Below are 5,877 nucleotides of genomic sequence, written 5' to 3'. Positions count from 1 at the left end.
TAGCATCAAGTTGTTCCTGCACAGATGTATTAGCATCAACTTGGTGAACACCAGTTGATTTTCTTCATTCAGAACTCTCAAAAGGCCACAAATTTGCATCTTTATACAACTCATCAAGAATTGTAACTATCTCCTCTGGAGTCTTCTTCATCAACGGACCTCCAGTTTCATTACTCAATGTTCTATATGATGTCGGTGTTAATCCATCCCAAAAGTCCTGGAGTTGCTTCCAGAGTTTAATTCCACTATGTTGACACTTTCGCACTATCTCATTAAACCTCTCCCATGCTTTAAAAACACTTTCAGTCTCTTTTTGGCAGAAGTTATGGATTTCTCTTCTAAACTTGCATGTCTTAGCTGATGAGAAATATTTATCAAGAAATTTTCTGGTCATCTCATCCCATGTTCGAATTGATCTCGTGGGAAAGATTCGAAGCCACTGCTTTGTATTATCTTTGAGTGTGAAGGGGAATGCCCGTAAGTACACCGCATCTTATGACACTCCATTGTATTGAAAGGTATTCATAATTTCCTCGAAGTCCATTAGATGTGTATTTTGATCTTCGTTCATCTTCCCTCTGAAGACACAATAGTTTTGAAGGGTTTGAAACAACCCTTGCTTCAACTCGAAATATGTTAGCTGCAATTGGAAGTGGTCTCACACTTGATAAGTCTTGGTTGTAGACCGGTCTAACATAATCTCCCAGGCCGTGGAGGTATATTTTCGAACTTGTCTGCAGCCAAGGGTTGATTTTGAGCAAGTCTCCGAGCCCTCTCTTCTTTATATATAATCTGTGCATCTCTAATAGATGCTTCCTCAGCATCCCTTGCAGTTTTTTCTCGTTTTTAGGCTGCCTCTCTTGCAACCAAATCTACAATCTCATCACCATCTCTAGCCATAGTTCCTTTGGTTGAGGATTTCCCAAACTTTTATGATGTCTCTGTGAGATCTTTTTCCTTCCTCACCTGGCATATTTTTTTTTCAATTTCTGGCTCGTATGGTAGCACTTCTTTCCCAGAAGCTCGAGTCATGCACCACTCTTAACTTGTAGCCTGTGCACAGTCAAAGAACACCAAATATAAAAAGAGAAAAATATAAAAAGAAAAATTTCTGAATTAGCACTACAAACTATTTCAAACACTATTGATTGCTAATCTCCGGCAACGGCGCCAAAATTTGACGAGCGCAAAACACCACTTAAATTATGCTCGCTAATCAAATATAGTATAGTATAATATTGTTTCCACAAGGATTGGAATTAAATATTATTCTTGTAGTTTCTAGCTTGATTGCTATCCAAGAGAATCAATAGTTGACATTTATGTGCTTATTAACTAAACTTAACTAAAATTCTACAGCTATTGACTAATGACAATCAACACAAAGAGTAAGCAAATAAAGATATCAATGGGAGAAAATAGAGTTTTGATAGGATAGGTGCAAGATAATTGTCTAGGATTTAACTCTAGTTAATTCACGTCTAATATTTAAGTGAGTCTCTCAAATTTACTCAATTATTAGTTCAAACGTTTAGCGGAAACTCCTCTCTCGGTTAAGTCTCAACCTCACAATATGAACCAATTTAAGCTCGGTGAAGATATGCAAGAATGCGTAGTGGATTAGTCTTTAGGAGAACCTATCTCGATTATCCTCCTAAGTAGGTTTAATCAATGATTAAACTAGCCTCTTTCAATTACTAAGAAGAATTAATGAATTCAACCAACAATATAATGCAAAAATATCACAAGTTATGTCTCTCTCGGTTACATGAACAAGTGAATATAGATGCAACAATTAAATCATCTAAAAACGCTTCAATACATAAAACTAGAGTTATAATCCACAAACAATTATCAATACACCAAATCCATAACACTAACTAAAACTACTCCATAGACACGGAGTAATTCATCACAAATATAATAAGAATATAGGAAAACGTAAATTCAATCCAAACTCAGGTCTTTGATGAGGAAGGAATGATGAAATCCTCGTGCTTTTGCTCCTCCAACTCGTCCTTAGCTTCATTAGGTAGAATATGTGTCAAAAGTCTAGAAAATAATATTTTTCCATGTATTTATACCAAGTAGGGTCGGACCCAGACGAAACCACCTTCTCCTAGCCGAAATAGGACATTGGCTCTGTAATAATTACACAGGCGCACCACATGAGGTGACGCTCCATGCGAGGCATTAGTTGAGATATTCAGAGAGCTAACATTTAGGAGGCAGTAGGATTTTGCACAGCCGTGACGCCCCACGCGCTGCTCCACGTGTCACGGCTGTAGTATTTTCTCATAGTGATCCATTTGCTCACTTTTTGATATCCAGATGTGGTTCTCGACCCACGAATGTAATCTTGGCTTAATCCTTTGGGCTTTTACTCAGAATTCTAAGCTCCAATTAGACCAAAGTAGCTCCATAACATCTACATCATCTGAAATCACTCCTACAAGGCATAAAACATACAATAAGTGCAAAATACTAGCGATTAAAGGCCAAACACAATTAAAATGCAGTAAATTAGAGTGTAATAAGAGACTAAAATACGATATTATAGCCTACCATCAGAGTGGAGAAATCAGGTCGATACTTGTGTCCTTGTAGCTCGCGGATCAGACCACCATCATACCTAAAAGAACCGTTGAAGATGTGCTAGTTCGGGTAGACAAATTTGTGTTCCCTGTGGACTTCATTGTGGTGAATATAGAGGAAAATAGGGAGGTCCCTCTGATTTTAGGAAGACCATTCTTGGCTACGGATTAATCTTCAAAATGGAAAGAGAAAGAGGGGCCTTGAAGGAGCAAACTGGAGAGAGTCAAGCGGATAAGTGCGGGAAGGACGAAAAGAAGCTCTTAGCATGGATTTGTGCACCGGGTCGGGCATGCAAAGGAGATCCCGACTTCGATTCAGATCCCCACTAGATGAATCAGGGAAGTTTTCTTTACCTCTTGCCTTTTATTTGTGTGTCATGGGGACATGCCACAATTTAAAGCGTGGGGTGAGGAATATCTAGAACTTGCCATGTGTGTTTGCAAAGTGAAATAGTAGTCTTGTTCAGTCTAGGAAGTGATATAGGAATTTCTTTATTGAGCCAGATATATGTTTTTACCCACCTAATTGTGATGTATCTTAGCTATCCACATTGAGCCTGTAATATTATTTCATTGGAAACCACACTACAAGCTTGACCTCTTTATTTGAATTGTCTATTTGTTTTAATCTTTTACCTCTTGTGAGCACTTGATTTTGTTATGAGCTTGTAAAAGCTAAGTGAGGTACGGTCGAATTTTTGAGTGGAACTATAGAAAAAGGAGAAAGGTTCACTGTTTGAAAAATTATGAGAGCCACTTGTAGAGAATTTAAAAAAAGATAGTTTGATTGAAAAAGAAAAAAAAATGTAATCAGAACTTAGAAAAAATTAATTTCCTGCTAGTGGCAATTCTTGTTTTGTCTGTGCTTAAAGATATTGGGAGTTTTATGCTATTATGTATGAAAGTTGGGGTTTGGTTTAACATAAGTGTGGGGCTTGAATTAATAATGTATATGTATTAAAGTGCTCAGGGAGGTGTAGTCACTATATCCAAATCTATAATGCCCGTCCTACAACCTACATTACAACCAAATTAAGTCCTACTTGATCCTTGACTGAATAAGCTCAATTAGTAAGTATTACACTACGGGCAAGCCTATGGTACGTTTTCTGCGGCGCATAAATTTTACTTCTGAGAGTGAGTGAATTCTTTCTATCTTGAGTTCCTAATTGTTCTTGAAATTTATCACATAGGGAACTACTCTCTATTGCTTTGTGAGGTCACATGATTTGCAAAAGTAAGGTGAATTCTTTGACCTCGGTGTTAGAGTAAGTGAGCATGTTGTGAAAAATGTTTGGTGCTCTTGAGTCGACTCTTGAGGTTAGGATGTTATGATATGGTACTTAGTTTGATTTAAATAGTCTTGGCATGATGCGTTAGGGAAATTGTCTGATAAGAAGGTCGTCTCTATGTGAAGTGCAGTTTGATTGCTCGAGGACAAGCAATGGTTTAAGTGTGAGGTGTTGATGGTAGGTTAGAATTCCGTATTTTAATCATAGTTTGTACTCTAACCGCTGCATTTTATTTGTGGTTGAGCTTAAATAATGGTAATTTGAACTTATTACGTGCTTTATAACTTGCAGGAAATGATTTAGAGCAATTAAGATAACTTGGAGCTAATTTAAACAAGTTGGAGCTTTGAAGTCTGAGTAAAAGCCCAAGAAACTGAGTCGAGATCACGTTCGGGGGTCGAGGATCAAGTCTAGATGTCAAAAAGTGAGAAAACAAAATTACTCTGAGAAAATTGCACTACTGCCCCGCGCCATGCGTAGCGAGGCGCATGGCACTAGTGCAAAATTCCCGCAGAGTGAAAACATAGGTCTTTGAACTTCTCCACTAATGCCTCGCATGGGGCGGTGCATGGAACGGTGCGCATGTGTGATTTTCTCACAGTATTTGTTCTATTTCGGCTTGAAAATGGTAGATTCATCCGGACTCATTCTTGCATGGTATAAATACACCAAAAAGACATTTTTGAAGGGACTTTTTTGACCTTGGAAGATTTGGGAGAGCATTGGAGGATACAAGACACGAGATTTCATCATCTTTCCATCAATTCAATATTGGAGTTTGGATTGTAACGTGAGATTGATGTTTTCTCATTCTTTAATTATATTTGTGATGACTTTCTCCATGATTATGGAGTAGTTTCCCTAAGGGTTTAACGGATATGGTATTTTGATAAATATTTGTGGATTTTAACTTTAGTTCGTACCTGAATTCGTTTATAGAGTTTTGAATTGTTGCAACTTTATTCAGTAGTTTATTTAATCGAAAGAGGAATATCTTGGTGATTATCTTTGCATTATTTTTTTTGATTAATTTATTGATTCTCTTAAGTAATTGAAAGAACTTGTTGAATTGTCGATTGAATCAAGTTAGGAGAATATTCGAGAGACGTTTTCCTAAGGATCAATCCATTAATGCATGCTTGTATAATTCATAATGCTTATATTAGTTCATCTCGTAGAGTTAATATTTAATCGAGAGAGGAGTCCTGACTACAAGTTTGAACTAATCATCGAGTGAATTCGTGAGAATCATTAGAATATTAGAGTGAATTACCTAGAGTTAAAGTCCCAAATAGCTATCTTGCACCTATCCTGTTACGACCCTTACTCCTCACATTGATAAGAAACCAACTCTGTGAATCTCTAATTCCTTATTGTCAATTGTCAATTGTTTTACTTTAGTAGTTAACGTAGTTCATAATCACTTAACTCAAGTGTTGATCCTCTTGAATAGCAATTAAACCATAAATTACTCGAATATTGTTTAAATCCAATCCCTGTATAGACAATATTTTACTACACTATATTTAATTAGCGAGCATCAATTTCGTATTATGTTTTGCGCTCGTCAGATTGCAAGCCATGAGAAGCTACTTACAAAGGAAAGATTACATAGGCTCAATATACAAGTAGAAAGTGACAAATACTGCTTATGTGAGGAAGGAACCAGGGAAACTCAATGTCATCTGTTTGTTGAATGTAGATAGATCACTAAAGCATAGAATGCATTGACAACCTGGACAGGAATACCAATACAGAAGAAAGGAGTGATGCAATGTATACAGTGGATAAAAAGAAGACATTGGAGGCAATTCAAGAAAGAGGTTCTGGCAACAACATGGGGTGGGATGATTTATCATACATGGCAAGGGCGAAACTGGAAGATTTTGAGAAATACAAATATAAATACAAGTTTTGCTATACAGATTCAGAAGGAGAGAAGAGAAAGGATAGGATTAGTGTAACACTCAAAAAAAACTAGTAAATGTTAT

The 5,877-nt window shown here is 36.8% G+C and overlaps 1 non-coding gene across 1 annotated transcript; it reads left to right on the top strand.

Annotated features, from left to right (window-relative positions):
• Positions 1 to 239: 239 nt before the first annotated feature.
• On the top strand, positions 240 to 346 carry LOC138890966 (small nucleolar RNA R71). The gene has a single exon (XR_011407328.1). It is a non-coding gene; the product is annotated as a small nucleolar RNA R71 (small nucleolar RNA).
• The last annotated feature ends 5,531 nt before the right edge of the window (positions 347 to 5,877 follow it).

Source organism: Nicotiana sylvestris, chromosome 4 (assembly GCF_000393655.2).
Source record: "Nicotiana sylvestris chromosome 4, ASM39365v2, whole genome shotgun sequence".
NCBI classification, from domain to species: Eukaryota; Viridiplantae; Streptophyta; class Magnoliopsida; order Solanales; family Solanaceae; genus Nicotiana; species Nicotiana sylvestris.
Note: the sequence above shows the minus strand (reverse complement) of the source record. Positions and strands in the feature narration are given on the sequence as shown.